Source organism: Lepisosteus oculatus, chromosome 9, assembly GCF_040954835.1.
Source record: "Lepisosteus oculatus isolate fLepOcu1 chromosome 9, fLepOcu1.hap2, whole genome shotgun sequence".
NCBI lineage: Eukaryota > Metazoa > Chordata > Actinopteri > Semionotiformes > Lepisosteidae > Lepisosteus > Lepisosteus oculatus.
In genome coordinates, this window is record NC_090704.1 from 9097061 (window position 1) to 9110004 (window position 12944).

Here is a 12944-nt window from a genome sequence, read left to right on the forward strand (position 1 = left end):
TGTTTTCAAAACATTCAGTGTTGACTGTGTTTGCCTGACAGGTGTGGGGCTCACAAAAAAAGACAAAATGGGGAAAAATTAAATTTTCAAGGAAACTAACAACCAACACCTGTTCTGCATTTCAAATGCATCCTAATGCACAACAAATGCATCAGAATATGTCTAGGTGCTGTCAAACCCTAACCCTAACCCTAGCTCGGGCACTTCTGGAACAAATTTCAAAATCCTGGCCTGCTGAAAAAGTGCTACAAAAGTTACCTAAATGAGTACAAATTGTTCAGAAACATTCACACTAGCAGTATTTAAGTACTTTAAAGGTATTTCCTTTCAATCTATTTTGATTCTGCATTATCTAGGTTTTTGCAACTTGCTGTTGAAATAGTATTTTAAATGAACAAGATTTTTGCCGTTTATTAGTTTGGATTACATTTACTACTAAAGTTTGGACATACTTTCCATTTAGTTTCTTTTAAACCACCTAAAATAAGGGGATTCAACATGTAGAAAGGCTGTTTTCAAAACATTCAGTGTTGACTGTGTTTGCCTGACAGGTGTGGGGCTCACAAAAAAAGACAAAATGGGGAAAAATTAAACTTTCAAGGAAACTAACAACCAACACCTGTTCTGCATTTCAAATGCATCCTAATGCACAACAAATGCATCAGAATATGTCTAGGTGCTGTCAAACCCTAACCCTAACCCTAGCTCGGGCACTTCTGGAACAAATTTCAAAATCCTGGCCTGCTGAAAAAGTGCTACAAAAGTTACCTAAATTAGTACAAATTGTTCAGAAACATTCACACTAGCAGTATTTAAGTACTTTAAAGGTATTTCCTTTCAATCTATTTTGATTCTGAATTATCTAGGTTTTTGCAACTTGCTGTTGAAATAGTATTTTAAATGAACAAGATTTTTGCCGTTTATTAGTTTGGATTACATTTACTACTAAAATTTGGACATACTTTCCATTTAGTTTCTTTTAAACCACCTAAAATAAGGGGATTCAAAATGTAGAAAGGCTGTTTTCAAAACATTCAGTGTTGACTGTGTTTGCCTGACAGGTGTGGGGCTCACAAAAAAAGACAAAATGGGGAAAAATTAAATTGTCAAGGAAACTAACAACCAACACCTGTTCTGCATTTCAAATGCATCCTAATGCACAACTAATGCATCAGAATATGTCTAGGTGCTGTCAAACCCTAACCCTAACCCTAGCTCGGGCACTTCTGGAACAAATTTCAAAATCCTGGCCTGCTGAAAAAGTGCTACAAAAGTTACCTAAATTAGTACAAATTGTTCAGAAACATTCACACTAGCAGTATTTAAGTACTTTAAAGGTATTTCCTTTCAATCTATTTTGATTCTGAATTATCTAGGTTTTTGCAACTTGCTGTTGAAATAGTATTTTAAATGAACAAGATTTTTGCCGTTTATTAGTTTGGATTACATTTACTACTAAAATTTGGACATACTTTCCATTTAGTTTCTTTTAAACCACCTAAAATAAGGGGATTCAACATGTAGAAAGGCTGTTTTCAAAACATTCAGTGTTGACTGTGTTTGCCTGACAGGTGTGGGGCTCACAAAAAAAGACAAAATGGGGAAAAATTCAATTTTCAAGGAAACTAACAACCAACACCTGTTCTGCATTTCAAATGCATCCTAATGCACAATAAATGCATCAGAATATGTCTAGGTGCTGTCAAACCCTAACCCTAACCCTAGCTCGGGCACTTCTGGAACAAATTTCAAAATCCTGGCCTGCTGAAAAAGTGCTACAAAAGTTACCTAAATGAGTACAAATTGTTCAGAAACATTCACACTAGCAGTATTTAAGTACTTTAAAGGTATTTCCTTTCAATCTATTTTGATTCTGCATAATCTAGGTTTTTGCAACTTGCTGTTGAAATAGTATTTTAAATGAACAAGATTTTTGCCGTTTATTAGTTTGGATTACATTTACTACTAAAGTTTGGACATACTTTCCATTTAGTTTCTTTTAAACCACCTAAAATAAGGGGATTCAACATGTAGAAAGGCTGTTTTCAAAACATTCAGTGTTGACTGTGTTTGCCTGACAGGTGTGGGGCTCACAAAAAAAGACAAAATGGGGAAAAATTAAACTTTCAAGGAAACTAACAACCAACACCTGTTCTGCATTTCAAATGCATCCTAATGCACAACAAATGCATCAGAATATGTCTAGGTGCTGTCAAACCCTAACCCTAACCCTAGCTCGGGCACTTCTGGAACAAATTTCAAAATCCTGGCCTGCTGAAAAAGTGCTACAAAAGTTACCTAAATTAGTACAAATTGTTCAGAAACATTCACACTAGCAGTATTTAAGTACTTTAAAGGTATTTCCTTTCAATCTATTTTGATTCTGAATTATCTAGGTTTTTGCAACTTGCTGTTGAAATAGTATTTTAAATGAACAAGATTTTTGCCGTTTATTAATTTGGATTACATTTACTACTAAAATTTGGACATACTTTCCATTTAGTTTCTTTTAAACCACCTAAAATAAGGGGATTCAAAATGTAGAAAGGCTGTTTTCAAAACATTCAGTGTTGACTGTGTTTGCCTGACAGGTGTGGGGCTCACAAAAAAAGACAAAATGGGGAAAAATCAAACTTTCAAGGAAACTAACAACCAACACCTGTTCTGCATTTCAAATGCATCCTAATGCACAACAAATGCATCAGAATATGTCTAGGTGCTGTCAAACCCTAGCCCTAACCCTAGCTCGGGCACTTCTGGAACAAATTTCAAAATCCTGGCCTGCTGAAAAAGTGCTACAAAAGTTACCTAAATGAGTACAAATTGTTCAGAAACATTCACACTAGCAGTATTTCAGTACTTTAAAGGTATTTCCTTTCAATCTATTTTGATTCTGCATTATCTAGGTTTTTGCAACTTGCTGTTGAAATAGTATTTTAAATGAACAAGATTTTTGCCGTTTATTAGTTTGGATTACATTTACTACTAAAGTTTGGACATACTTTCCATTTAGTTTCTTTTAAACCACCTAAAATAAGGGGATTCAACATGTAGAAAGGCTGTTTTCAAAACATTCAGTGTTGACTGTGTTTGCCTGACAGGTGTGGGGCTCACAAAAAAAGACAAAATGGGGAAAAATTAAATTTTCAAGGAAACTAACAACCAACACCTGTTCTGCATTTCAAATGCATCCTAATGCACAACAAATGCATCAGAATATGTCTAGGTGCTGTCAAACCCTAACCCTAACCCTAGCTCGGGCACTTCTGGAACAAATTTCAAAATCCTGGCCTGCTGAAAAAGTGCTACAAAAGTTACCTAAATGAGTACAAATTGTTCAGAAACATTCACACTAGCAGTATTTAAGTACTTTAAAGGTATTTCCTTTCAATCTATTTTGATTCTGCATTATCTAGGTTTTTGCAACTTGCTGTTGAAATAGTATTTTAAATGAACAAGATTTTTGCCGTTTATTAGTTTGGATTACATTTACTACTAAAGTTTGGACATACTTTCCATTTAGTTTCTTTTAAACCACCTAAAATAAGGGGATTCAACATGTAGAAAGGCTGTTTTCAAAACATTCAGTGTTGACTGTGTTTGCCTGACAGGTGTGGGGCTCACAAAAAAAGACAAAATGGGGAAAAATTAAACTTTCAAGGAAACTAACAACCAACACCTGTTCTGCATTTCAAATGCATCCTAATGCACAACAAATGCATCAGAATATGTCTAGGTGCTGTCAAACCCTAACCCTAACCCTAGCTCGGGCACTTCTGGAACAAATTTCAAAATCCTGGCCTGCTGAAAAAGTGCTACAAAAGTTACCTAAATTAGTACAAATTGTTCAGAAACATTCACACTAGAGGTATTTAAGTACTTTAAAGGTATTTCCTTTCAATCTATTTTGATTCTGCATTATCTAGGTTTTTGCAACTTGCTGTTGAAATAGTATTTTAAATGAACAAGATTTTTGCCGTTTATTAGTTTGGATTACATTTACTACTAAAGTTTGGACATACTTTCCATTTAGTTTCTTTTAAACCACCTAAAATAAGGGGATTCAACATGTAGAAAGGCTGTTTTCAAAACATTCAGTGTTGACTGTGTTTGCCTGACAGGTGTGGGGCTCACAAAAAAAGACAAAATGGGGAAAAATCAAACTTTCAAGGAAACTAACAACCAACACCTGTTCTGCATTTCAAATGCATCCTAATGCACAACAAATGCATCAGAATATGTCTAGGTGCTGTCAAACCCTAACCCTAACCCTAGCTCGGGCACTTCTGGAACAAATTTCAAAATCCTGGCCTGCTGAAAAAGTGCTACAAAAGTTACCTAAATGAGTACAAATTGTTCAGAAACATTCACACTAGCAGTATTTAAGTACTTTAAAGGTATTTCCTTTCAATCTATTTTGATTCTGCATTATCTAGGTTTTTGCAACTTGCTGTTGAAATAGTATTTTAAATGAACAAGATTTTTGCCGTTTATTAGTTTGGATTACATTTACTACTAAAGTTTGGACATACTTTCCATTTAGTTTCTTTTAAACCACCTAAAATAAGGGGATTCAACATGTAGAAAGGCTGTTTTCAAAACATTCAGTGTTGACTGTGTTTGCCTGACAGATGTGGGGCTCACAAAAAAAGACAAAATGGGGAAAAATTAAACTTTCAAGGAAATTAACAACCAACACCTGTTCTGCATTTCAAATGCATCCTAATGCACAACAAATGCATCAGAATATGTCTAGGTGCTGTCAAACCCTAACCCTAACCCTAGCTCGGGCACTTCTGGAACAAATTTCAAAATCCTGGCCTGCTGAAAAAGTGCTACAAAAGTTACCTAAATGAGTACAAATTGTTCAGAAACATTCACACTAGCAGTATTTAAGTACTTTAAAGGTATTTCCTTTCAATCTATTTTGATTCTGCATTATCTAGGTTTTTGCAACTTGCTGTTGAAATAGTATTTTAAATGAACAAGATTTTTGCCGTTTATTAGTTTGGATTACATTTACTACTAAAGTTTGGACATACTTTCCATTTAGTTTCTTTTAAACCACCTAAAATAAGGGGATTCAACATGTAGAAAGGCTGTTTTCAAAACATTCAGTGTTGACTGTGTTTGCCTGACAGGTGTGGGGCTCACAAAAAAAGACAAAATGGGGAAATATTAAACTTTCAAAGAAACTAACAACCAACACCTGTTCTGCATTTCAAATGCATCCTAATGCACAACAAATGCATCAGAATATGTCTAGGTGCTGTCAAACCCTAACCCTAACCCTAGCTCGGGCACTTCTGGAACAAATTTCAAAATCCTGGCCTGCTGAAAAAGTGCTACAAAAGTTACCTAAATGAGTACAAATTGTTCAGAAACATTCACACTAGCAGTATTTCAGTACTTTAAAGGTATTTCCTTTCAATCTATTTTGATTCTGCATTATCTAGGTTTTTGCAACTTGCTGTTGAAATAGTATTTTAAATGAACAAGATTTTTGCCGTTTATTAGTTTGGATTACATTTACTACTAAAGTTTGGACATACTTTCCATTTAGTTTCTTTTAAACCACCTAAAATAAGGGGATTCAACATGTAGAAAGGCTGTTTTCAAAACATTCAGTGTTGACTGTGTTTGCCTGACAGGTGTGGGGCTCACAAAAAAAGACAAAATGGGGAAAAATTAAATTTTCAAGGAAACTAACAACCAACACCTGTTCTGCATTTCAAATGCATCCTAATGCACAACAAATGCATCAGAATATGTCTAGGTGCTGTCAAACCCTAACCCTAACCCTAGCTCGGGCACTTCTGGAACAAATTTCAAAATCCTGGCCTGCTGAAAAAGTGCTACAAAAGTTACCTAAATGAGTACAAATTGTTCAGAAACATTCACACTAGCAGTATTTAGGTACTTTATAGGTATTTCCTTTCAATCTATTTTGATTCTGCATTATCTAGGTTTTTGCAACTTGCTGTTGAAATAGTATTTTAAATGAACAAGATTTTTGCCGTTTATTAGTTTGGATTACATTTACTACTAAAGTTTGGACATACTTTCCATTTAGTTTCTTTTAAACCACCTAAAATAAGGGGATTCAACATGTAGAAAGGCTGTTTTCAAAACATTCAGTGTTGACTGTGTTTGCCTGACAGATGTGGGGCTCACAAAAAAAGACAAAATGGGGAAAAATTAAACTTTCAAGGAAATTAACAACCAACACCTGTTCTGCATTTCAAATGCATCCTAATGCACAACAAATGCATCAGAATATGTCTAGGTGCTGTCAAACCCTAACCCTAACCCTAGCTCGGGCACTTCTGGAACAAATTTCAAAATCCTGGCCTGCTGAAAAAGTGCTACAAAAGTTACCTAAATGAGTACAAATTGTTCAGAAACATTCACACTAGCAGTATTTCAGTACTTTAAAGGTATTTCCTTTCAATCTATTTTGATTCTGCATTATCTAGGTTTTTGCAACTTGCTGTTGAAATAGTATTTTAAATGAACAAGATTTTTGCCGTTTATTAGTTTGGATTACATTTACTACTAAAGTTTGGACATACTTTCCATTTAGTTTCTTTTAAACCACCTAAAATAAGGGGATTCAACATGTAGAAAGGCTGTTTTCAAAACATTCAGTGTTGACTGTGTTTGCCTGACAGGTGTGGGGCTCACAAAAAAAGACAAAATGGGGAAAAATTAAATTTTCAAGGAAACTAACAACCAACACCTGTTCTGCATTTCAAATGCATCCTAATGCACAACAAATGCATCAGAATATGTCTAGGTGCTGTCAAACCCTAACCCTAACCCTAGCTCGGGCACTTCTGGAACAAATTTCAAAATCCTGGCCTGCTGAAAAAGTGCTACAAAAGTTACCTAAATGAGTACAAATTGTTCAGAAACATTCACACTAGCAGTATTTCAGTACTTTAAAGGTATTTCCTTTCAATCTATTTTGATTCTGCATTATCTAGGTTTTTGCAACTTGCTGTTGAAATAGTATTTTAAATGAACAAGATTTTTGCCGTTTATTAGTTTGGATTACATTTACTACTAAAGTTTGGACATACTTTCCATTTAGTTTCTTTTAAACCACCTAAAATAAGGGGATTCAACATGTAGAAAGGCTGTTTTCAAAACATTCAGTGTTGACTGTGTTTGCCTGACAGGTGTGGGGCTCACAAAAAAAGACAAAATGGGGAAAAATTAAATTTTCAAGGAAACTAACAACCAACACCTGTTCTGCATTTCAAATGCATCCTAATGCACAACAAATGCATCAGAATATGTCTAGGTGCTGTCAAACCCTAACCCTAACCCTAGCTCGGGCACTTCTGGAACAAATTTCAAAATCCTGGCCTGCTGAAAAAGTGCTACAAAAGTTACCTAAATGAGTACAAATTGTTCAGAAACATTCACACTAGCAGTATTTAGGTACTTTATAGGTATTTCCTTTCAATCTATTTTGATTCTGCATTATCTAGGTTTTTGCAACTTGCTGTTGAAATAGTATTTTAAATGAACAAGATTGTTGCCGTTTATTAGTTTGGATTACATTTACTACTAAAGTTTGGACATACTTTCCATTTAGTTTCTTTTAAACCACCTAAAATAAGGGGATTCAACATGTAGAAAGGCTGTTTTCAAAACATTCAGTGTTGACTGTGTTTGCCTGACAGGTGTGGGGCTCACAAAAAAAGACAAAATGGGGAAAAATTCAATTTTCAAGGAAACTAACAACCAACACCTGTTCTGCATTTCAAATGCATCCTAATGCACAACAAATGCATCAGAATATGTCTAGGTGCTGTCAAACCCTAACCCTAACCCTAGCTCGGGCACTTCTGGAACAAATTTCAAAATCCTGGCCTGCTGAAAAAGTGCTACAAAAGTTACCTAAATGAGTACCAATTGTTCAGAAACATTCACACTAGCAGTATTTCAGTACTTTAAAGGTATTTCCTTTCAATCTATTTTGATTCTGCATTATCTAGGTTTTTGCAACTTGCTGTTGAAATAGTATTTTAAATGAACAAGATTTTTGCCGTTTATTAGTTTGGATTACATTTACTACTAAAGTTTGGACATACTTTCCATTTAGTTTCTTTTAAACCACCTAAAATAAGGGGATTCAACATGTAGAAAGGCTGTTTTCAAAACATTCAGTGTTGACTGTGTTTGCCTGACAGGTGTGGGGCTCACAAAAAAAGACAAAATGGGGAAAAATTAAATTGTCAAGGAAACTAACAACCAACACCTGTTCTGCATTTCAAATGCATCCTAATGCACAACAAATGCATCAGAATATGTCTAGGTGCTGTCAAACCCTAACCCTAACCCTAGCTCGGGCACTTCTGGAACAAATTTCAAAATCCTGGCCTGCTGAAAAAGTGCTACAAAAGTTACCTAAATGAGTACAAATTGTTCAGAAACATTCACACTAGCAGTATTTAAGTACTTTAAAGGTATTTCCTTTCAATCTATTTTGATTCTGCATTATCTAGGTTTTTGCAACTTGCTGTTGAAATAGTATTTTAAATGAACAAGATTTTTGCCGTTTATTAGTTTGGATTACATTTACTACTAAAGTTTGGACATACTTTCCATTTAGTTTCTTTTAAACCACCTAAAATAAGGGGATTCAACATGTAGAAAGGCTGTTTTCAAAACATTCAGTGTTGACTGTGTTTGCCTGACAGGTGTGGGGCTCACAAAAAAAGACAAAATGGGGAAAAATTAAACTTTCAAGGAAACTAACAACCAACACCTGTTCTGCATTTCAAATGCATCCTAATGCACAACAAATGCATCAGAATATGTCTAGGTGCTGTCAAACCCTAACCCTAACCCTAGCTCGGGCACTTCTGGAACAAATTTCAAAATCCTGGCCTGCTGAAAAAGTGCTACAAAAGTTACCTAAATGAGTACAAATTGTTCAGAAACATTCACACTAGCAGTATTTAAGTACTTTAAAGGTATTTCCTTTCAATCTATTTTGATTCTGCATTATCTAGGTTTTTGCAACTTGCTGTTGAAATAGTATTTTAAATGAACAAGATTTTTGCCGTTTATTAGTTTGGATTACATTTACTACTAAAGTTTGGACATACTTTCCATTTAGTTTCTTTTAAACCACCTAAAATAAGGGGATTCAACATGTAGAAAGGCTGTTTTCAAAACATTCAGTGTTGACTGTGTTTGCCTGACAGGTGTGGGGCTCACAAAAAAAGACAAAATGGGGAAAAATTAAATTTTCAAGGAAACTAACAACCAACACCTGTTCTGCATTTCAAATGCATCCTAATGCACAACAAATGCATCAGAATATGTCTAGGTGCTGTCAAACCCTAACCCTAACCCTAGCTCGGGCACTTCTGGAACAAATTTCAAAATCCTGGCCTGCTGAAAAAGTGCTACAAAAGTTACCTAAATGAGTACAAATTGTTCAGAAACATTCACACTAGCAGTATTTCAGTACTTTAAAGGTATTTCCTTTCAATCTATTTTGATTCTGCATTATCTAGGTTTTTGCAACTTGCTGTTGAAATAGTATTTTAAATGAACAAGATTTTTGCCGTTTATTAGTTTGGATTACATTTACTACTAAAGTTTGGACATACTTTCCATTTAGTTTCTTTTAAACCACCTAAAATAAGGGGATTCAACATGTAGAAAGGCTGTTTTCAAAACATTCAGTGTTGACTGTGTTTGCCTGACAGGTGTGGGGCTCACAAAAAAAGACAAAATGGGGAAAAATTAAATTGTCAAGGAAACTAACAACCAACACCTGTTCTGCATTTCAAATGCATCCTAATGCACAACAAATGCATCAGAATATGTCTAGGTGCTGTCAAACCCTAACCCTAACCCTAGCTCGGGCACTTCTGGAACAAATTTCAAAATCCTGGCCTGCTGAAAAAGTGCTACAAAAGTTACCTAAATGAGTACAAAATGTTCAGAAACATTCACACTAGCAGTATTTAAGTACTTTAAAGGTATTTCCTTTCAATCTATTTTGATTCTGCATTATCTAGGTTTTTGCAACTTGCTGTTGAAATAGTATTTTAAATGAACAAGATTTTTGCCGTTTATTAGTTTGGATTACATTTACTACTAAAGTTTGGACATACTTTCCATTTAGTTTCTTTTAAACCACCTAAAATAAGGGGATTCAACATGTAGAAAGGCTGTTTTCAAAACATTCAGTGTTGACTGTGTTTGCCTGACAGGTGTGGGGCTCACAAAAAAAGACAAAATGGGGAAAAATTAAACTTTCAAGGAAACTAACAACCAACACCTGTTCTGCATTTCAAATGCATCCTAATGCACAACTAATGCATCAGAATATGTCTAGGTGCTGTCAAACCCTAACCCTAACCCTAGCTCGGGCACTTCTGGAACAAATTTCAAAATCCTGGCCTGCTGAAAAAGTGCTACAAAAGTTACCTAAATGAGTACAAATTGTTCAGAAACATTCACACTAGCAGTATTTAAGTACTTTAAAGGTATTTCCTTTCAATCTATTTTGATTCTGCATTATCTAGGTTTTTGCAACTTGCTGTTGAAATAGTATTTTAAATGAACAAGATTTTTGCCGTTTATTAGTTTGGATTACATTTACTACTAAAGTTTGGACATACTTTCCATTTAGTTTCTTTTAAACCACCTAAAATAAGGGGATTCAACATGTAGAAAGGCTGTTTTCAAAACATTCAGTGTTGACTGTGTTTGCCTGACAGATGTGGGGCTCACAAAAAAAGACAAAATGGGGAAAAATTAAACTTTCAAGGAAATTAACAACCAACACCTGTTCTGCATTTCAAATGCATCCTAATGCACAACAAATGCATCAGAATATGTCTAGGTGCTGTCAAACCCTAACCCTAACCCTAGCTCGGGCACTTCTGGAACAAATTTCAAAATCCTGGCCTGCTGAAAAAGTGCTACAAAAGTTACCTAAATGAGTACAAATTGTTCAGAAACATTCACACTAGCAGTATTTCAGTACTTTAAAGGTATTTCCTTTCAATCTATTTTGATTCTGCATTATCTAGGTTTTTGCAACTTGCTGTTGAAATAGTATTTTAAATGAACAAGATTTTTGCCGTTTATTAGTTTGGATTACATTTACTACTAAAGTTTGGACATACTTTCCATTTAGTTTCTTTTAAACCACCTAAAATAAGGGGATTCAACATGTAGAAAGGCTGTTTTCAAAACATTCAGTGTTGACTGTGTTTGCCTGACAGGTGTGGGGCTCACAAAAAAAGACAAAATGGGGAAAAATTAAATTTTCAAGGAAACTAACAACCAACACCTGTTCTGCATTTCAAATGCATCCTAATGCACAACAAATGCATCAGAATATGTCTAGGTGCTGTCAAACCCTAACCCTAACCCTAGCTCGGGCACTTCTGGAACAAATTTCAAAATCCTGGCCTGCTGAAAAAGTGCTACAAAAGTTACCTAAATGAGTACAAATTGTTCAGAAACATTCACACTAGCAGTATTTAGGTACTTTATAGGTATTTCCTTTCAATCTATTTTGATTCTGCATTATCTAGGTTTTTGCAACTTGCTGTTGAAATAGTATTTTAAATGAACAAGATTTTTGCCGTTTATTAGTTTGGATTACATTTACTACTAAAGTTTGGACATACTTTCCATTTAGTTTCTTTTAAACCACCTAAAATAAGGGGATTCAACATGTAGAAAGGCTGTTTTCAAAACATTCAGTGTTGACTGTGTTTGCCTGACAGGTGTGGGGCTCACAAAAAAAGACAAAATGGGGAAAAATTAAATTTTCAAGGAAACTAACAACCAACACCTGTTCTGCATTTCAAATGCATCCTAATGCACAACAAATGCATCAGAATATGTCTAGGTGCTGTCAAACCCTAACCCTAACCCTAGCTCGGGCACTTCTGGAACAAATTTCAAAATCCTGGCCTGCTGAAAAAGTGCTACAAAAGTTACCTAAATGAGTACAAATTGTTCAGAAACATTCACACTAGCAGTATTTCAGTACTTTAAAGGTATTTCCTTTCAATCTATTTTGATTCTGCATTATCTAGGTTTTTGCAACTTGCTGTTGAAATAGTATTTTAAATGAACAAGATTTTTGCCGTTTATTAGTTTGGATTACATTTACTACTAAAGTTTGGACATACTTTCCATTTAGTTTCTTTTAAACCACCTAAAATAAGGGGATTCAACATGTAGAAAGGCTGTTTTCAAAACATTCAGTGTTGACTGTGTTTGCCTGACAGGTGTGGGGCTCACAAAAAAAGACAAAATGGGGAAAAATTAAATTTTCAAGGAAACTAACAACCAACACCTGTTCTGCATTTCAAATGCATCCTAATGCACAACAAATGCATCAGAATATGTCTAGGTGCTGTCAAACCCTAACCCTAACCCTAGCTCGGGCACTTCTGGAACAAATTTCAAAATCCTGGCCTGCTGAAAAAGTGCTACAAAAGTTACCTAAATGAGTACAAATTGTTCAGAAACATTCACACTAGCAGTATTTAGGTACTTTATAGGTATTTCCTTTCAATCTATTTTGATTCTGCATTATCTAGGTTTTTGCAACTTGCTGTTGAAATAGTATTTTAAATGAACAAGATTTTTGCCGTTTATTAGTTTGGATTACATTTACTACTAAAGTTTGGACATACTTTCCATTTAGTTTCTTTTAAACCACCTAAAATAAGGGGATTCAACATGTAGAAAGGCTGTTTTCAAAACATTCAGTGTTGACTGTGTTTGCCTGACAGGTGTGGGGCTCACAAAAAAAGACAAAATGGGGAAAAATTCAATTTTCAAGGAAACTAACAACCAACACCTGTTCTGCATTTCAAATGCATCCTAATGCACAACAAATGCATCAGAATATGTCTAGGTGCTGTCAAACCCTAACCCTAACCCTA